Raw genomic sequence first — 22,383 nt, 5'->3', positions numbered from 1 at the left:
CATAGCACTGCAAGATATAGGTAGCATAGGGGGAAAAATCAATGCTTTCTATGCCTTAGTTACTAAGGCATTGACCAATATTTTAGTAAAAATTAAAACCAATGAGGGAGGTCCTTCATCTTGCCACATTTTCTCACATAGTCCACATAACAGTAGACTGACTATAGAGAAGCAAACACTCTCAGTGCTCCGCTTGAATTATATCTACGCTGGCACATTTTCCAGGAAAGAAGAAACATTAACTTTTGCCCAGAAGATGCTCAATACCTGTTTATTGGGCATAGAGATGGATAGATAGATAGATGAAGAGAAGGTAGAATGAAAGAGTAAATGAATGCAATACCTGTATAAATAGAAATATTTTACATGAGACTTTCCTAAAGAATCAAAACATTCATTTCAGGAGGCAAATATTTATGTCAATAAAATTTTTTGAATGGAAATACTTGTTTCATTGATATGGAGAAATATTTATTTGTAGTCAAGAAGAACTACTGAACAGTTTTACAAATGTTCTCTGGCTACTGCTGTTCCTACACACTCTGCAGATGTTCCCATTAGTCTAAAGTCTCCTGATTTTAGTAGCTGTATGTGGAAAAGGTCATAGAATTATTCACACATGTAAGACAGCCTGCATATTTGTTTTTACAAACACTAAAAATTATGAGGTACAGATACAAGCTTATCTATAAAATGGACAAGACTTAAAAAAATTTTAAAACAATTCATTTCATTTACATGACACACAATAAACATAACTGACTATATCACCAAAATATTCTATTCTTTTCACATTATGTAGCTATGTGTTCAATAAAGTAAAAGTAAAATTCAGTATAAAATGCACATACCTTGATAGATCCAGAAGTTATGGGAATCGAAAAGGAGCCAGCGGAATAATGGTCACCCTTGTAACTCCTGTAAACAAATTAGGCCAAATTATCCTTCAAACATATGTGCATGCAAATACAAAGCAGTCCTTGTACAAAAGAATGGAAGAGATACATATGGGGTAGGGCTGGAAGTAGGGATGAGGATTGTGAATATAAGAATATTCATTGTGCAATTCACAGGAGATAAAGGGGTCCGTTTTTTTAAGGTCTGCTTGAAATTTCAACTAATTATATTAATTATGCTGCTAATAAAGAATTTCTTAATTATAGAAGAGTATACCTGGAGGAGTATGAAATTCTCACCCACTCCACAGACTCTCCCAACTGAACACTATTCAATTTCTTTTTTTTTTTCAATTTTCAGTCAACATAGCAGTCATTTTGAGATGAAATGACCACAATTTCAAAGAGTTCCCACTAGTGTAAACAATTTATAGTAGTCCTAATTTCTTACATTAAAATTGTCATTTACAGTTTATGAAAAACTTACATATGTGTATTTCATCTACTGCTCAAACAACTCTATTATAAGATTAGAAAACTAAGGCCCAGAGAGGTTAAAGGGCTTTTGCAGACTCACATACGTAGTTAGTGGCAGAGCCAGGATTAGAGTACATGTCCCCTCACTTTTGTTTCAGTCCTTTTACCAACATCCCCAGGGCATCTTTTATTCAACAGTTATAAAACTAACTATAAAATGTGTCTCTGCTATGGTTTGGATATGGTTTTCCTGGCCTTGCCAAGTCACATGTTGAAGTTTGGTCCTCAATGCTGAAGGTGGGGCCTGGTACAAGGTGTTTAGATCATAGGAGTAGATCCTTCATGAATACCTTGGTGCCATTATCATGGAAGTGAGTTCTCACTCCTAGTTCCCATGAGAAATGCTGGTTTAAAAAAAAAAAAAAAGCCTGGAACCTTCTCTCTCTCTCTCTTCCTCTCTTTCATCATTTAATCTCTGCACATGCCTGCTCCCCTTCACCTTCTGACATAAGTGGAAGCTCCCTGAGACTTTATCAGAAGCAGATTCGGTTGCCATGCTTCTTTACAGCCTGCAGAACTGTGACTCAAATAAACCTCCTTTCTTCATAAATTATACAGCCTCAGGCATTCCTTTATGGCATGACAAATAGACTAAGACAGTGTCCCATGTCCCATGCTTGGTGCTAAGGAAGGAGCTGTGCTATTATATAATGATCCCAACTAATTTACTCCACTTAACAGAGATACTTTTTCCTCTGATTTAGATACACCCAACATGAAGTCACCTGAATTTTTAACATATGAAGTTAAAAAAAAGTCATTCATTCCAGGTACAGTGGCTAACATCTGTAATCCCAGTACTTTGGAAGCCTGAGGCGGGTGGATCACGAGCTCGGGAGTTAAAGACCAGCCTGGCCAAGGTGGTGAAACCCTGCTTCTACTAAAAATACAAAAATTAGCCGGGTGTGGTGGTGGCTGCCTATAATCCCAGCTACACAGGAGACTGAGGCAGAGAATTTCTTGAACCCAGGAGGCAGAGGTTGCAGTGAGCTGAGATCACAACACTGCACTCCAGCCTGGTGACAAAGAATCTGTCTCAAAAAAAAAAAAAAAAAAAAAAGTCATCATCAGTAAGTAATGTAAGGTTGAAAAAAAAAAAGAAGTCATCATCAGTAAGTAATGTAAGGTTGTAAAACTGGTGCAATATTTATGAAGAGCAACTTGTCAGTAGGTACCAAAACCCTTAAAAATATGTATTCCTTGTAATCAAGTTATTTTACATTTAAACATTTCAAAAGGAATTATCAGAGATATATAAAGAGAGGTATGTATAAGAAATTTTCATGATGTTTTTATAGTAACAAATATTGAAAATTGCCTAAATATCCAATAATGGGAGTCTGGTTAAATAAAGCAAGGATTTATTTATATGATGGATTATTAAGCAGCCACTAAACATAATATGGGAATTGTTAGATGCTAATGATCACTTCACATAATTTCTATGTATGTCTTTAATTTGCTGCTTCTAAATGACATTCTGGAAGAGATGTGGGAAAGGGGACTATAAATTTTCCTTTTAATTTTTTGGGGTTTTTTTCAACTCTGTCTCTCTTTGTCTCTGTCTCTGTCTCTCTGTGTATAGGTCTGTGTGTTTATGTGTGGTTTATATATGTCTGTGTGTATGCACATATGTAATATATTTTATTCACGTAGAAAGGTGTTCAAAAATATTTCTTTTAATAAGTACATTATAATCACAATGTGAGTCCAGCTTAGAAAAAGATATATATGTATGTAAATTATATATGGTTTTCTTTCTGTGTATCTGCATTTTCTAACTTTCTTAGAATAAACATACATTACTTGTATATAGAAAGTTACTATATGTTTTTAATTCTTCAAAAATCCATTTTGGAAAAGGCAGTGTGGGCCAGGCAGGGTGGTTCATGCCTGTAATCCCAGCACTTTGGGAGGCCAAGGTGAGAGGATCGCATGCGTACACAAGTTTGAGACCAGTCTAGCCAACAGAGTGAAAGCTTGTCTCTACAATAAAAAATAAAAATAAAAATATTAGCCAGGCATTGTGCTATGTGCCTGTAGTCTCTGCTACTCTGGAGGCTGAGGTGGGAGGATCATTTCAGTCAGAAGATTGAGGCTGCAGTGAGGCTACAGTGAGCTATGAGGTTGAGACCGCAGTGAGCTGGAATGTTATCCACTGCAGGCTAGATGACAGAGAGAGACCTTTTCTACAAAAAGAAAAAAGAAAAGAAAGAAAAGGTAGTGTGTAAATTAAAGCAGAAGAAAAAAGAAACTTTAAAATTTAACATTCTAATATTTTATGGTTGGCACTTAATTAATCTTGTGGCCTCAATTTATTAATGAAGTAATCCCAAAACCTATTATTTTTATATTTGAGGAAAAATCTCAGTAGTAAGAGCAAACAAATTAAAATTTTTACCAGTAAATCAAGACAGGAAACAATACTTAAATGTAATGTTTAAAATGTAGGTCAATAACATCATTGTCACCTTACAAATATCTTACAAAGATCACCAAGGTGACCTTATAATGACAACAGGGTATCATATTATTACTGATGATCTCCATATCCAATGCACTATATATAAATCATTCATACTAGGCTGAAGTGGTGCTCTTGATTAGTTGCAATCTAATTGCCTGATGTGCATTTTTCATCACTGTTAACGTTGCTCCAAAAAGACGTAGTTCTGCTCAAATGTTCATGTGGTTCCAGAATAGTGCTAAGTTAGAATCTTTTAAGGGAAGACATTTCAGAAAGTACTTAGATCCAGACTACAAAAAAAAAATACATATTTCTGGCTCTTGTGCTGCATATACCAGAGCAAGTCTGTAGAAATTGGCTTCATATACATCAGGCTGATTCTGCAAGGAGACTAGCAAAAAATGCTTTAAAAAATAAACTGCTCAATATGTAGCATTTTGCCTTGGTGAGATACAGAGAAGACTGGGGGGAAAGGGGGCTTCAAAATGATATAGCTCTTCTCTGCTCACTTCTCCATTGTTTTCAAGCTGGCTCCTTTAGGAGTGTGCTACCCCATTTATGATTAGAGAAGGCCAGTTAATAAATTGGTCTATGTCAGATACCACAAGTTACTTGCCATCACTTACCAATTCGAACATGTACAACTTCCCTCGCCCTTTCTCTCTCTATTCCACTCAAGAGTTTATTTCCAAAAAAAGAAACTGTTCACTGTCTTAATACTAAATGTAGGCTAACTACCATTTAAGAAAAATAAATTAGAATGTTTGACAGGACCATCACTGAACTCAGCCAAATAATGCATACCAGAGGCAAAAACAGCAGAAGCTATTATACAAATGTTAAAAATACATCTCACAGGACTGACTATTGCTTTTGGAGATAGGCTAGATCCTGCAAGCAGAGTCCTATGTCCAAACGTGGACAGCTCATTAAGAGATCATCTAGCCTGGACCTTAATTAGCACCACTGCCTCTTGTTTCTTCCTATACAGATAATAATATTCTACTTCCTTCAGTTCTCAGCCTCTTATAACTGTCAGCAGAGATTGGCTATGGAGATAAAATGCATAAATTGGAGGTGAGTAGAAGGGTCTAAAAGCCTGGTTCAAGATGTTGACATCAAAAAATATATGTATATATGAATATGCACATAATGTGAATATGCATACGTGTATGGATATCTTTCTCAAATATATTTTAAAAGTATAATTTCCATTAGTTTAGAAAATGATACAAATTTTTACTTTTTAAAAATAATTACTCAATTATACTGTAATTATACCTATATTAACGCCATTTCTATTATAGAGGGACTTTGGGCTGCATATAGGTCACACTTTATTTTATTAATGAGTATATCTTTACATCACTATATATGCTTTGAAACTCCTAATGCTATTTTTCTAATGGAACATTTACTCAAAGACTTGGTAGAAAATAATCGTCTTAATAAAAGAGACAGTTTCCTCATTACAATGATCGGTGCTCTCAGACAATTAATGTTGCAACACTCTGAATTGTCACTTTCTTCCTCAAGGCCTAGAGAACTTCTAGGTTGACATTATTGGCTGAAGCTTCTTTTCTTTCTGGCAATATAGGCATTTCTAATGATGAGACTTGCCAAAACTTGTCAATGCTATTTTTCTTCTTTTCCATTAGAGGTGACTGGCTGAATGGCCAAGTCATCTATAGTCTAACTTCACTTAATTGTTTTTACTACATGACATGAAGAAATATAGTGAGCAATCACTACGGTTTTACATGAAGCGAATTCCTAGTGCTTTCCACGGCAATATGAAGAAGACTTAATTTGTATAATTTCCCTTGACCATCCTGTTCAAATCCTAGCAGGATAAGTTCGGCCCTCTTTTGTTCTCTAGTGAGTGAAGACCAGATCAGATCACTGCATCTTGATTATTTTCCCATCTGTAGTCCTCTTCAAAACAAAGTCATGGAATAGTTGGTCTCAGTTAAAATTGGCATATTCCTCTCCCTCCAGCAACATCACTCAAGAAGAATGGGTTTATCTCCTTTGTCATTTATTCCCAAACCTCACTTCTAATACGACAATATTTATTTTTATGGTTTTTTGTTTTTTTTCCTTTGTTTTGTAAATACACTGTCTGAAAATAAAAGTTATACAAATTACAGAACATTTGGAAAATATAAATAAAGGAAATAAAAACCTATCATCCACCTTTTTCAATAAGAAATAATAATTTTTAGCACTTTTTGTGTCTCTTTTTCAAGTCTTTTTTCTTTCTTACATATTGAATACATAAAATTTTATACCTTGCTTTATCATTTTGGTAGTATAACAGAAACATTTTCCTTTTATCTTAAAATATTTGTAAACATACTTTTAAATGGCCATTATGTATGCCTTGTTTAGATATATTATACGTCACATAGCATATGCCTTGTTGAACATTTATGTTTCTTTGTATTTTCTGTTATCACAAATAATGATTGGTGAAAATCTTTGAAATGAAGTTTCTTCTTTATTTCATATTACTTCTTTCGGACAAAATCCCAGAGGTAGAATTACTGATATGAACATTATTAAGGCTTTTGCAGCAAACTGCCAAACCTACACTAACTAATGTTTCATCATGTCCTTATTCGTTATTAATTTACTCAACCAATATTTATTAATCACCTACTATGTATCAGGCACTATGTATCACCTGTGCTAGGTGATATGGATATAGTAGTGAGCAAAAAAGAAACAAAGTTCATGCCCTCAAGGAACTAATATTCTAGAAGAGTGGATAATATAAAAATACAGTATGATACCAGGTAATGATGAGTAATATAAAGAAAAATAGAAGCTGATAAAGGCATAGAAAATGAAGGACAATAAAGCTCATTACATAGGATGGTCAGAGTAGGCCACTATGATGAAAGAATATTTGATCAAAGATCTGAATGAAGTGAGGAAGTAAACCTGTAGAGGTCTGAATGAAAATTAAAATTAATATGGGTTAATACATATAAAGCCCTTAGAACACTGCTTTGGCTAGGAAGCATGCCATATGTGTTAGTAATGTTAGAATGTTCCATCCTCCTTGTTTGGTGACATTGTTATGGTGGTGTGATCCTGAAAGTGTCAAAAAGGATCTAGCATATACTGCTATTGTTTGATAGTTTATGTCCGCACAAATATTCTTGTTTAAACTTAATTCTGGATGCAACAGTATTAGAAGGCGGGACCTTTTGGGAAGTGATTAAGACGTAAGGGCTCTACCCTCGGGAAGGACCTAGGCTATTTTTTTTTTTTTTTTTTTTTGCCCTTTTAACTTCCACCATGTGAAGACACAGGGTACTTCTCTCTGGAGGACATAGCAACAAGGCACCATCTTGGAAGCAGAAGGAGTAACCCCTACCAGCAGTGAATATCAGTGCCTTCATCTTGGACTTCCCAGCCTCCAGAACTGTGAGAAAATAAACTTCTGTTCTTTATTTTAAAACAAAAGTAAAATCTGCAGAAGTCTTGGAGAAAAATCATTTCAGACAGAGAAAAAAGCAGGCACAAAGCATTGAGAAAAAAAAAAAAAAGAACGCATGGCGTGTTTAAAGAACAAATCAAAAGGCAATATGAGTAGAATGTTTTGAGCAATGTTTGAGGGGGGAGCTAGTAAGACATGAAGTCCAACAAAGAGTCAGTGACCAAATCATGTAAAGCCTTGTAGGTCCCTGTAAAGATTTTAAAACTTTTTAAGTTTTTTAAAGTATCATGAGAAGTCAACTTTTGGAAGCCAGAGAGCAGGCAAATCATAAGATGTTGTTTCAGTTTTAAAATGATCATCCTCGTTGCTGTGTGAAAAACTATTTGGGACCAAGGATGGATCTAGGGATATCAATTAGAATGCTGTTTCAGTAGTCCAGGTAAGAAATGATGGTGGTTTGTTCTAAGGTATTAGTAATGAATGAGAAGAAAATTATACAGATAAAGAATATAGTTTGAAGGCAGAGTCAACATTTGTTAATTGGTTAGGTGTTGGAAGTTAAAAAACAGAAATGAAAAATGACTAACATTTGGGACTTGAACAATTGCACTAAGCATTATTTAAATTTTTAAAATAAACAGGTATTTATTGTTTCTAATTTGTATGTATACATGTACTTTATTTTGGTAAGAATATTTAACATGAGATCTACCTTCTTAAGATTGTAAGTGTACAATACAGTATTGCCATTTAAGGTACCACATTGTACAGAAGATCTCTAGAACTTATTAGCCTTGCATAAGAGAAACTTTATATTCATTGAATAGCACTTACGTTGATTACCAAAGGTTGAAGATTTTTTCACATTTATTTTTTTCCATCCTCTCATTTCTATTTCCTCTTTTATAAATTATCTTTGTGTCTTTGCCCAAATGGGATGTATAAAATTCTTTCCTCCCTTAGCTTCTATTTTATTGTTATCTTGTTTGCCTTCCACCTTTCTGATCTTATTCTAATTTCCTCTCTCTTGAAGGCTCCTCTTATTTCACTAAACTCTTAAGTGCAGTGTTTCTCAAGATTTCATCTTTGCTTCTGTTTTTGCTTTAAACAGTCAACCTTCTGTATCCATGAGTTCCACCATCTGTAGATGTAATCAAATGTGCATCAAAAATATTTTTTAAAATTCCACAAAGTTCCCAAAACAAAACTTGAATTTGCTGCACAGCAAGTACTTTGTTGAATCCATGTGAATAAAGTGATGTATAGGTATTATACTAGGTTATTTGTTTAGAGATGGGGTCTTTCTATGTTGCCCAGGCTGGACTCAAACTGATGGGATTGAAGGATCCTCCTGCCTCAGCCTCCCAAGTAGTTTGGACTACAGGCATGCACACCATTGCATCTGGTGTATCAGGTATTATTAGTAATCTAGACATGACTTAAAGTATACTGGAGGATATACTTAGGTCATATGCAAATACTATACCATTTTATATAATAAACTTGACTGTCTGTGGGTTTTGGTATCTTGGTGGGGACTCCTGTAATCCAGCCCCTGGACATACCAAAGGATGACTGTATATACTCTCTACCTAAGGTCAAGGTCACCTACCTGTCCCTATGATTTCAACTACGGTATTGATTGATTGCACCCAAATATGTAATTCCAGACTTTATCTTCAGATCTGTATTTTTTTTAAACAAACTCTTGCTCTGTAACTTAGATTGGAGTGCAGTGGTACAATCATGGTTCACTTGAAGTCTCAACCTCCCAGGCAAGACAAGCAATCCTCCCACCTCAGAATGCTGAGTAGCTGAGACTAAAGACATGCGCCATCATGCCCAGCTAACTTTTTTAGAAACAGAGATGGGGCCTCACTATGTTGCCCAAGCTGGTCTCGAACTCCTGGGCTCAAGCAATCCCCCTTCCTTGGCCTTCAAAACTGCTAGGCTTATAGGCATGAGCCACTCTACCCAGCCCAGATCTATAATTTCCATCTAGCACAATCCTTCTCCATCTGGATGTCTAGGTAATGTCTCATGTTGAATAAGTTCAAACCTGACCTCATTATCCCCTAAAACTAACTTTTTCTTCTGTGTTCCCTATAATGCTTAATGGCATTACGTAGTTTCCAAAGCCAAAAGCTTCAGTCACTCCCTCTTTCTTCCTCACGCCCTAAGTTTAGTCAATTTCCAAAACTCATTGATTCTACCATATGAGTGGTTCTCAAATTTGTCCACTCCTCTCCATCCTTGTTGTCACTGCCTTGGTTCATATCCTCATCATTGGTCACAGTTGCAGCACAGCCTCTCTGTTGGTCTTCCTGCTACTATACTCTTAATCTACTTCAATCCTTCCTCCATACTGGTGATGTTTTTCTAAAACAAGGTTGATTCACCTTGCCCTCAATTTAAATCCCCTTATCTCATTCAGTTGACTCTATTACAATATAGTACACTGTATAATTTTGGATAAACTTCAGGAAAAGCACCACTTTCTAGGATTATCTCCATGTAGCAAAATACCAATCCATCCCATTCATTCACTCAACAAACATGTACTAAGCCTCTTCTGTAAGTCAGGCACATAAATGGAAATAAAATAAGATGTTATACCTGACCTCTGTTCCCCAGGCCTGGATAGGAAATAAAATGGCACTCTCTTGTCCTAGATTGATATTCCTCATTGCTAATTTAACCTTGTGCCCTTTCAGAGTCCTGAGGCCATGTGGAATGTTGTTCTCCATATTCTCTGATTTAAAAAATCCCAGACATTCTTTAAGAATCAATTAAAATAACCTATTATTTATAAAATGCAACCTTTGAATTTTGAGAGCATTCTAATTATTCCTCTACTACAGCATTTGTTATATAATCAGAGTATGCTTATGTATCTGTCTCCCAAAGATGTTTTTTTTTTTAATGTCTCTGTAGCACCAGGTAAACAGAGGCAATGAAGATTTGACAAATAGTAAACGAATGATGGAAGAATGGGCAAATGAAAATTTTCCTTCATGAAAATTATTCTATGATGTATAACCAAAACTATATAATACTGATGTCGTTAGTAAAAGGAGCGACCAGTACGAGACTTGGAGTGCCTCTGTGGAAACAGGAGACTTCAAGACCCATTGTCACAGATTATCAGTGTAAATGTTATCTTTTTTTCTGTCTTTTTTTTTTTTAACAATAAAGTAGTCCCACGTATTTTGCTAAATATCTGGGACCAATGTTCTTTCAATATGTCTATTGCTGTTTTATATTTCTTAAGGATGCTTTATTCCATGTTTTACAGAAATATATTGTTAAAATTTTCTCTCTTCCCTGTTAAATTACTGGTTAAAATATTTCCCTTGCTCTGAATTCTAATTGTTTATATTCAAATTACCTCACTTTCACAAGTTGTCCAATGTTTCATCAAAGCAGTATTTCAAACAGGGAAAAGAACAAAACAATGAAGAAAATGTAGCATCCTTGTGTTGACACTTCATGAATTCCAAGCCAAAAATAAATGGTGTCACACCTAAGTGTTGAGATTTTATTAGACTAAACATGAACAATAAATCACAAATATACTAGTAGCTTATGAGTACATAAACAGAGTAAATCTATAATAAAGAATATCAGCGGGGCGTGGTGGCTCAAGCCTGTAATCCCAGCACTTTGGGAGGCCGAGGCGGGTGGATCACGAGGTCAAGAGATCGAGACCATCCTGGTCGACACGGTGAAACCCCGTCTCTACTAAAAATACAAAAAATTAGCTGGGCATGGTGGCGCGTGTGCGTAATCCCAGCTACTCAGGAGGCTGAGGCAGGAGAATTGCCTGAGCCCAGGAGGTGGAGGTTGCGGTGAGCCGAGATCGCGCCATTGCACTCCAGCCTGGGTAACAAGAGCGAAACTCCGTCTCAAAAATAAAATAAAATAAAATAAAATAAAATAAAATAAAATAAGAATATCAACCCAGTAAATCAGTGTGTTATTATAGCCCCTACTCAAGATAACTGAAAGAAGGTATGAACTGAAAACAATATAAATAATAATATATTATGCTTATAATTATCTGGACCATATAAAAAGAATTGGCCAGAATCAGAAAAAGAATAGAAAGAATAATTACTCCCAATATTTCAGTGAGTATCCTAAAGCCAATTTCCGTGCTTAAAACTGTATACCAACTCAACCCTTAAAAGTAGTTGAAAAAGAGAAAGAAAAAAAAGAAAGGAAGGAAGGAAGAAAAGGGAAGGAAGGAAGGGAGGGAGGGAGGGAAGAAAGCAGAAGGAAGGAATTAGAGTGATTTTATTGATAATTTAAAATGTAAGAATATTCTCAAGTCTCAGCAATAAGTAGCAATTGGCTAATCAACTGCACAGTTCTTCTCCCTTAGCAGTCACTAGATCTCATTAGTGAAATTAATACTATCTTCCCCAAAAAAGTTTCTTTTTTTGATTTGCTTCACAATTCTGAAAATGCTTTCCTATATTGCTTAAAGCTTTAAGCTTATGAGTCACAGTCACGAAAAAACATATTCATTTGAAGTATAGAGTAAGTAAGTGATGTACTTATAGGTGTCTGTAAATGATGCTTATGAAATCCTTATCCAAAATGTTTGTATGTTTTCATAAATATTCATTTTTAAAAATATCAGCTCCACACACATAAACACAAACACATTTTTGGGCTAGATAATAGAGCAGTAGATCACACATCAATATCACTCAAATACTTGCAATTAAGCAGAGCAGCTTTAAAAAAGAAAATCATTAATGTTAAAGGCAGGAGGGGGTAAGGCACAGAGTATAAATTCAAAATGTTGATCACAAACATTTTGTTGATAGGAATTGAGTAAGCTAAAAACAGGACCAAAATTTTAGGTTTAGAAGGCTTTCAGCCACTGTGTAGTTATAGTGTATTTATACACCTCTATATTTAAACACAGGTGGTAATTAGCAAGATTGAAACACCTTTAATAAGGTATCATCATAGGTGCAGAGGATGTGTAGCATAAGATGAGTTCATTATCAATAACCTTCCTGAATTAATCATCTCTTAGGACATTTAATTTTAAATGTACCCGAAAAAACCTGGATTATTGAGATAAGCCATCTGCAGTATCTTTTTCTAATTTCTCTGAACAACTGAAGAGTTTTCTTAAAATGTCTGTATGCAGCTGGGACATAGGGATTGCAATATCTAATAAACCAGTTGTCTATCTAATCTGGCACCTTCTCTTTGACAGGTGTCTAAACCAGATAGAGACATTAGAGGTAATATACACACTTAGAATCCACCAATTATGCAAAACCATGCAACTGGGAAATTTTCTCTTTGACCTTAGCCAGTGATCAGATTTTCCCTGAACTATGCAAACTGATAGCCATGTACTTTTATTTTGGCTGGTTAAAAACCGTCATTCATACAGGCAATTAAAAACATGAAATTGATTCCAAACATTAAAATATTAAAATGAAAATTGATTTTCTTTAATATAACCATATAGGAATTCTACTTAAAGTTACATATATATGTATAAATTGCATTAGCATCCTGAATATTTATAATACCTTTCATCTAAATAGAAAAATTGAAAAATAAAGTGATTTCAAAAGCTAAACCGAGTCTCTAGCACCATTAAAAACTAGCATTTGAATAAACAGTGGAAACTGGAACCATCCAGATTAATGAATGAATTTTTCCATTGTTCATCCAAACGCAAGTGTCTGTTGAGAGGTTAGAGGAAACTGACATGACACAGAAGATACAGATATTATGAATTGTGTATGTTCCCTGATGATTATCCCTTTTTTAAAAGTTTTAGTCAGATTTTATATCACACATATATAGTTTAGATAACAAAAATAAACCAATCAATAAAATACGTGGAATTCAACACCCAACAACTGAATACTGATATTCTCAGTATTCCCTAAACTGTAAAAATGTGGATATTATATAACCTAAACTTTAGAGTAACTGCTTCATTCTATCATTAATAATTCTACCTTGAATATACATATTTTGAAATTTTATTCACTTTAAAACAGAAAAATACTTCTGACCTTTACATCTGTCTATCTTTCCATTCTTTGTTTTATTATCAAAGATCTTCTCTCAGCCATAGTACAGAAATTTGTTTACAGCTACAAGTTGACAGAAAAATAATACTAGTTTCTCAGGACCTTAGCTGCTATTGCAAAAGACTTGACATGGATTGCAATTCAGTTCATTATAGCGATTGTGATTCCAAAATTTAATTTCATAAGTCATAATCAGCCACAAAAACATTACAGCAGAATATGAGAAACATTAAAAGGCAATTTCCTCATTGTTGACTTCTTATTAATTTACAACTTAGTCAATTAAAATTAAAACAATCACTATGCTTTCTGGTCACTGGTAAAATGACTGTTTTGCAAATTTCAAATATATATATTCAAATACATTTGGTCTCTGTAATAAAAATGGGGCATAGATATTTTAATGAGACTTTTTTTTTATTTGAAAAGGAAAAGCAACCAATCCTACTGGAAAATTTAAGCATCATTTATATTAAGTTTTACTATCATCAGTAACTAGGCTTCTTCAAAGTCTACAAAATCATAATTTAAAAGAACATAGTAATAGTATTATGAAACTATTTTACAGCTTTGAATGTTCTATTAGAAAAAAAAAGCTCCATAAAATACATGCATATCAATAGGAATGCACAAATCAAGCTTCTCTTTCTGTGATTATTTTTAAAAAATTGCTAGCATAGGGACAAAGAGGGTTGTAGTAAGATCTTCAGGAAAATGACAGAGATGGCACTGATTTTTCATTCAGCTTAATCATTTATTTCTAGCAAATTCAATTCCCCAGCCTTTTACAGTTACTTTCAGGGACCAACAGGCTGGCATGAAATTAAATTAACAAGCAGATTCCCATTCTGAATTAGTGACTCCCAGCTGTCTGTCCCATCTAGTTTCCATGGCAGTAGCAGAATCAGTGGAAAATGAGGTACAGGAAATTTTAAGAAGCCAATGTATCAAGCCCCTTAAGTCAATTTCTTTAAACTAATGAATCAGTACAGGGGGCAGGGGTGGGGTCAGGGCAGGGGGAGTAGAGTATAGAATTTAACTTAAAGTTTTTAATTTCCTGGCTTTTGTAAAGGTCAGTGTGTTCCTGTAATTGCTGGAGAATAAAAGCAACATCTCCTTATACATTTTATAGAAGGCTGTAGATTCACGGTGGCTTTTAATTCATTGGGCATTTATAGTAACCCAAGAGTGTTTAAGATATTTTACATGTATTTTAAAGTGCTTTATTTTATTTTTTCTTTCTCTTTTGACATAGATATTAAGGGTCATCGGCCTATTAAGTGACTCCAAAACACCCAGAAACTAAGTAAAAAATGTTGTCAACCAGATGTTTGTCACCCCAAACAGCTGGATGGTTGACAGAATAGTGTACTCACATATTTGGGTGTCACCTAGTACTGTCATACAAATTTGTCATAAGTACCCAGAGAAAAAATATTAACCTTGGCACATATCTATCATAAACATAAGCTCCAAGTACAAGCTTCACAGGAGATGATCCACTCATGTGAAAAGAGATTTCTAACACATTTTCATGTGTCCATTTACCAATTAACTTCTCAACTCTTAGAATGGGGGGGGGTAGAAAATCCAATAATTCAGAATCATTACATCACATTAAAAACATCATCCAAGAGGTAGTGGTTAGTTGGCATATATGCATGTTTTACCATATGCTATTGTTTACCTAATGTGGAGGCTCAGACAGGAAGTACAATTTAGAATAATTTTTTAAATTGTAAATTATCCAAGATTATACTTCCAGGCCTTGAAATGGGTCCTGAAGTTACATAAGAATCTAATAGGCTTCATTTATTAGACTCTATGTTACTATTTTACAGTATTAGGGATCCACATCACCTGTAAAAATATTTACTTCTCAAAATTAGCTTAATTTGTATACAGAAAGATTAGCAGTGCAAATGATATAAATACTGTTATATAATAATTTTCAGTCTATGCCATCATATTCCAGTATCCTCGGCCCTATTTTTCATGGGTTGCAAATGTAAGCAATTTCGCTGGTCTTGCTAAATTGTACCACAGCACGTCTAGCAAACTACAAAATCTCTATACATTATATAAATTGCCATAACAGAGCACCGAATACTGAACAGACACCTATGGTTGGCCATCAAGGTTGTTAAGAATAATCAAAAGCTGCGTGAAGCCTTTTATAGCATTCACCTGCTCCAACTAAGCATGGTTCTAGCTGTTTCTATTTGATATTTACTTTCCTCTGTTCTAAAAAAAAAAATCAATGTAAAACAGGAATAAAAATAATATATTAAGACAGGATTCAGAATATTTCACCTTTTGGGGAAGGAAAAATAATAGTAATCTCCATTCAAAATAGTGATTTAATCTAATACTCAGAACCTGCAGATGATTTAAAGCAATTGTGGTATATGGGAGCATTTCTGAAATTTGATTCCTTTTAATTTTTATAATCAGCAGTTATACTTCCAGTCGTGGGTATATGCTGTTGGTCAGAAGTGCTAAATTCTGTATCTTATAGTATATTTTATCTGCCTGTAGTCATACTAGGAATCCAGTTTAAACCTTTCGTCTACATGTTCAGTGATGGGAAGATTTTTAAATACACATGGATTATTACTTTTGAGGTTAAAATCCACAGCAATTTAAGAAATATATATATTTTTAATAAAGCTATTATACATATTTTATATCTGATGCCAGGCAATCACAAGCAATTGCTCCGTGTGTGTGTGTGCGTACGAGAGAGAAAAAATATGAGTACTATAAGAAAATTTGTTTTCATCAAAAAAAAAATCACTGCGTCAGGTATTCAAAGTACTGGTCTTCTTTTGACCTCTGGTCATTTATAAGCAAGTAAATAAATAAATGCATAAATCATAATAATTAACTTGTTTGGGAAACTTTAGAGGACTTATTAACCATAATCTATACCAAGTACTTGATAACTGTACTTCAATCTGAAACTGACTGACTTAGGAAAAGCAATCTTCAAGGAAAAATTATATGAATTCTAAATGTCTATGTCTAACATAGATGTGAAAATTTTTTGTTTTGTTAATTAACACTAAAATTTCTTACCACTTTGAAGTTTTTAAGGCTGTCATGGAAAATAAATTTCTACTAATTTTCTGTTTTCAGGAACAATTTATCAGGAATGTTTCACAGTTTGACAATTTAAGGTAATATTGTACAGAATAAACTTGAATGCTAGACTGTTCTACTTCAGCAAAAATCTTTGTAGTAAAGGTATCAGAAAGGTTCAATGACTGTGAGGGAAACTGATTACGTCGGTATTACTTACACATATAATAGCAAAACTGAAACACTAAGACTTCTAGGGTATTCAGACTGAATTAGGCCTTTGAATGGGATGATATGTATAATATAATTTTATTTTAATACACTTATATGTTTGAATATTTGAAATTTCAATCACCTTTACAGCACAATGATTCTACAAAACATTCTTTCCTTTAGCCTCACTGCATATATTTTGTCAAATGATATGACTATTCCTAATTCATAATTGGGACCTAAACCTAATGGAAAATACTACTTCACTTATTCAAAAATATTTGTTTATTTTTGTACTATACGTATCTGACATTGTTCTCAGGACTGGACTCTACTGGTGTTATTATGAAAATGTTAACATTTCTTCATAGAGTTGTTTTACAGAAACACCTGTTTTTCAGAAACATTCTGGGGAACAACCTGAAAACTTTTAAATAACATTTAGAGCATGGAATTATTTTGGAAATTACCTGATCCCTTTTTAAATGCCTGTTGTGACTTTCTTTAATCATGAAAAGTTTTCAACATTATTTTGGCATACCTGAAAGCTTTTAACTACCCTTAAAAACCTCAACTTTGTAATAGCAAATTATTTAATGCATCAAAAAATAGTCTTATGAACTTGAGCAAAAATGGCATTTTTGGGATTCTATTTCTCCAGTTATTTAATTAGAGGGTCTTACTATGCCTTATGAAAATTCCTTTTTCCCCACATTGCAGATATGAAGAGCAAGGGGCAGGGGTGAGCAAGCAAGCAGATGCTGGGTAATCATGGAGCAGAAGTTAAAGGTGTGGATCGTTTTTTCATTAATTTTGTTAAGCCTTTCCCTCTTAGACTGTACCCTTTCTTGGTAACACTGGAGTATCCACTGCTCTAGATCAGAAGACTTCGGACTAGGAAGATGAACCGGGATATTTCAGCCAAAAATTATAATAGAGCAGACATTTGCAATGTTCTCCTCAAACACGTTAAGAGTAGCAATTGATTCTTACAGTACATTGTTACCTGGCTTGTTAATTATAATCATAGAACAAGAGTCTGAAATTGAAGGAACCTGCCTATGATACTTACCACAAATGCAATCAATTAAACGCTAATCTAACAGTACCTATTAGAGACCACTGGGATGGTTCCTTTCCTTTTGGTCTCTAAAACCAAATGGCTACTAATTTCCTTTCTGTGGCACTGAGAACTTCTCTTTGTGTTTCTTTGGGCCACCTCAAACACACATCCAGATTGGCATCCCAGGAAATAACCGGCAAAGTTCAGGACGTTTACTGTCCAATTGTTTCATATTGGAGATGTAGAGCTTTTCTACCCCTATTAGCATATCGCCAGTAGCAGTGATGCAGATCTACTCAACCCGAAGCTGCCGACGGCGAGTACGAGCTGCAAACCAGCCCCCGCCCCCGCCCCTACTCTCCCAGTAGCTACACAGAAGTGGAGACATGTACTAGTGGAGTGAGATCGTTTGTCTCCGCAATTCTAAACAACCGCCTGCATCGGGTTCACTGAAATATTTAAATACACTCCTGACTGCAAACACATCCACTCACCAAGTAGCGCTAACCATCTCCTCTTCTCCGCCTCTAGGCAAAGCATCCTAAAACTGAATTGGCAACCCTCCCGTTATGGAGTGGAAGAAAGTGAGGTTACATTTCCCCAAGCATGCCTAGAGGGTGCTTGGCGCTCGGCAGATGTGCCGGCCACTGCTGAATCTCAGGGACCGGGTCTCCGGATGAAATGCGGAAACACACAAACCCGCGCATTGGAGCGCATGGTTAAAGTCAACACCGACGGCTTCCGGAGCACTGCGTGGTTGATAATGATAGTCTCTTTTGACAAAGATTGACAAAGGTATAGGGAGGAAGCATCGGGTGGGGCCCTCGACGGCGGCGGCGTAGGTTAGAAGTAGGTCCTGTAGTTCCCTCGGGAACCCGGGCTCCCTGAGTGAGGTTCAAATAGAAATTCACAAGCAAACAGGTACTAAAGTGCGTCCTAGCCCTTGGGCATCTTCTCTAGGGAGACAGCAGGACCTGGACCCCAGTGGCAGAGCCCCGGGCGAACGCTCCAGGGTTAGAGGAATGCCAGAGAAGCGCCCGTTTCTTTCTTTTTAGACAGAGCCTCCCACCGTTACCCAAAGCACCCAGGTCCACTTGTTAGAGTGCCTGGGCTCTACGCGAGAGCCAAGGCGAGGGGGATCCCTCTCAGAACTGAAGGAGTTGGTTCGCAAAAGTGCCGCCGGGGAAGCCCAGTGAGCCCTCGAAGGGCAGCGTCCCCAGGGCCGGCTGGAAGCTTGAACTACGAACAAGGCCGACCTCCCTTCTGCCCCAGACGGTACAGAGCCCCAGGGCCGGCGGAGACCGGGAAAAGAACGATGCGGAGGCTCTGCCACCTCGGGCAGTAGTCCCAGAGCGGACTCAACCGGCCGCTCACAGCCAGGAGCCGCCATCCGCCGCCTGCAGCCTCCGGGCGAAGTTCGCCTGTGGTCCTTGGGGTAGAAGGTTGGGGGTGGCGGGCGGGAGAGAGAAGGAATGAAGTGGGAGCTAGGAGAAACGCACCTACCTCTTCCAAGAGCAAGTTTCGGCTGCGTCCCCAGGTGCGGTTCCCCCGCCCCCTCGCCAGGTGCTCAGCTCCGCCGGGCGCTGTCAGTGCCCGGGACTTAGGGCGTCTCTGCCGATTCCTGCGGGAAACGACTGTAAATCCACATTACTGTTCGAGCTGCCGCTCGGGCCCCCGCATTGCTCTCCTCCGGCTGCTGGCGGCGGTGCTTTAAACCGGCGGCCGCCAGAGGCAGGAACCGAACCTGGCTACTATTGCACCAGCCGACGACCGCTGCCAGAAGGGTGCTTGCGCCCGGGATCGTTTGTGTGTGCGAGACAGTGTATATACGTACGTGTGTGTGTGTGTGTGTGTGTGTGTGAGTGTTCGTGTGTGAGAGAGCAGAAGGGGTGAGCTCAGCCCCCGGGGCACTCGGAGGTGAACTCCGAGCTGAGCCGAAGCTCGCCGCGCTCCCAGGTGCTGGGCGTCTGCACCGCTGATGGCTGGGCTGATGCTGCCGTGGCCGCCGCCGCCGCGCTCTAAGGCTGGTCTCGGTGTTGCAAAAAATGTTTCTCCGCTACTCGAGACCAAAAAACCTGCCCTGTCTACTGAGCATGCCCGGTTTGACAGCTTCACAGCCGAGTTTTTTTTTTTTTTTTTTTCTTCTCCTTTTCCCCAAGACTCCAGGTTTTAGCCGCAGCTGAGATGGGAGGTGGGGGAGGTGGGGGGAGGAGGAGGAGAAGGAGGAGTAGGGCTTAAGGAGCAGGTCTCGGGCAGAGGAAAGGAAGTCGAAATGAGAAAGATCTGGGCGTTATAGTGTGGAGAGGGGAAGGAGAGAGCTGGATATGGGAGCAGAGGAAGGAAATGTGGATCAAAAAAATTTAGATTTCCTACCACAGTGGGTAGATTCCTGGCTAAGGGACCCACATGACCAGTTTTTTTTTTTTTTTTTTTTTTTTTGATTACTTTTTCCCGACGGTGAGGGTGGGATGGGGGGGGCGGTTCTGATGAGTATTTGTCAACCCCAGGATCAGCCTGGGACAGTGTTTCCTGGTCTTGACATACACAAACATCCGCGTGCATACACACGCGGGCGCACACACGCACACACAGTAGCACAATCACTGCTTCTATGTACAAAGCCTCAGGACTGACTTAGACTGCGAAGTCTTTCGCCAGTAACTTTGGGGGGAAAAAAAGCGGGGAGAAGGGAGATAAATTGTTTGGTTTCCTTCTCTTATTCTCCTCTCCCCTGCCTTCCAGAAAAGCCAAAAGACCGTGAATGTGGTGAGTAAGCGACCCACAAGCTCTGGTGTGTCGGTCGCTGAGAATGCAGCTCCGACTGCCTCCAGCTGACAGTGTGACCCCAGAGCGCCAAGGCCGGCCGGCCACTTGCAGCCTATTGGCGGCGCATCAGATCAGCAGTAACAACGTCCCCCAGAAGGTGGTTGGGGGAAGAGGGGAGAGCTAAGGGATCCTGCCCTGCCTAGCCGCCCAGGTTCCTGGGCTCCCTAAACGGCTCCGCCCCTCACCCAGCCTGGCAAGGGGCACGTACTCTGGCGAACCTAGCGCTGTGCCCCAAGCCCTGGATCCCTCCCTCCCCACCCTCCTCGGCTTCCTGGAAAAAGCGGAGAAGCGGAATCTACACTCCCAGAAACTAGTGTCGGCGGCCTTAGGAGTCCTACTGGGCATGCTCGGGACTTGGGGCGCTTCGCACGGAGGCACTCTCCAGCGGCTAACATCTGCACGGCTTGGCCAGATGTGAGTCTGAAGTAGGAGGCATAGATACCCCCTTGGAGCAGGATCCAGTTCCGGGAGGGGTGGTGGCAACGCCCACAGCAGCCTTCTTTCCGGCTTCCCAGAGAGAGCAGGACCGTGGGAGATACCAAGTGTCGAGCCAGGGGAGCTGCACCAACTGTAGAAACAGGAGTCTAGCGGATTCCCAAGCCTCCTGCCCCGAGGCGCCACCCCGGCCGTAGGCAGGTAGGGGGCGCGCAGAGCAGCAGGGGAGCACCGCGTGTGCTCCCAAGGGGCTGCTGACCTCTAAGTAAAGAGAAGAGTGAAGAGTCGAACATTGTTCGGGCAAAGGACGTTTACTAATCTTTTTTTAAGTGAAGAAAGAAGGGCGTTTGTGAATGTGTGTGTGTGTGTGTGTGTGCACGCACGTTTTAAATTCTCCTCCTCAAGAACAAGGACAAAATAGCGAGAAGCTATTGCCGAGTTGGGAACCCGCTAGAGGTTACAATAAGGCAGGCTTGGAGTCATGGCTGGTGCTAGTTATGGTGAAGTTACTCTTGGCGCTGTGGGCGAACACCAAAGCTTCCCAATGTTCCCCTCCCTGGGTGGCGGCAGCTGCCCAAGGTCGGCTTCCAGGCTGGATAGTCTTTGCGCTCCGATCCGGGGACCAGATTGAGTTTCAGAAAAAGAGGTAGTATAGAGTGACGCCAGGGGGAGTTCTCTGAACCGTGTGTTCCCATTTTCACAGCTTTTGATACAGGTATTTGCAAAGAGGGGAGCATTGTAAGACCATCACACCACCAAGGAGAGGAAATACAAAGAGCTGAACACTCCAGGGGGAAGAATCAGGGAATCAAGAGCACGTTTACTCCCATCGTCCCTTTTCCAACAGTCTTCAGCTTCAGGCAGGAATCATTTGGATCCCAGCGGCTCAACACCCTCCCCCTCCCGTCCCGCCTTACTGCCTTGCCAACAAAGAAACAAAAGATGACAACCCGGCTCTGTAGGGGCATAGCAACTGCCTCTATCACCGGCTCTCTGTGGGGCTGTTGAAAAAGCAGTAAGAAAAGGATAGGTATAAAACTTGCGTCTTGCCGCAAGTACGTAAACGAAACCTTCCTAAAACCAACTACCCTCCTACAAAACAAAAATAAGCTATTTGTATAAACATATATATATTTAAATATTCTAAATAAATGCAAGATTTCACGTTATGAACTGCCCAAACCCTGAACTGTGGAAGGAAGACTTTCAGGATACCACCTCAATCCTTACCAAAGAGTTCTGGAAGGAGGAAAAAAATAAAAATAAAAACAACCATCTGGCCAGTCACTTCTCCAATGACTCGAAACACTCTGACTTTAAGGAAATTCTGTAACCAGCGATTC

The 22,383-nt window shown here is 38.3% G+C and overlaps 1 protein-coding gene across 3 annotated transcripts in view; it reads right to left on the bottom strand.

The window, feature by feature from the left end:
• Positions 1-19,891, bottom strand: part of TENM1 (teneurin transmembrane protein 1) — an 832,265-nt gene extending 812,374 nt beyond the window's left edge. For 2 of the 3 annotated variants that reach the window (XM_074391609.1, XM_074391611.1), the window contains exons 1-2: positions 19,283-19,890; positions 852-918 (exon numbers count right to left, since the gene is read on the bottom strand). The gene's annotated coding sequence lies outside the window, so the exon portion shown is untranslated. Of the gene's footprint in view, positions 1-851; positions 919-19,282 lie in introns of all 3 variants that reach the window. The other variant, XM_074391610.1, reaches the window with a different exon arrangement.
• Positions 19,892-22,383: the final 2,492 nt, after the last annotated feature.

This window comes from Saimiri boliviensis, chromosome X (assembly GCF_048565385.1).
Source record: "Saimiri boliviensis isolate mSaiBol1 chromosome X, mSaiBol1.pri, whole genome shotgun sequence".
NCBI classification, from domain to species: Eukaryota; Metazoa; Chordata; class Mammalia; order Primates; family Cebidae; genus Saimiri; species Saimiri boliviensis.
This window is presented reverse-complemented; position numbering and strand designations above follow the sequence as displayed.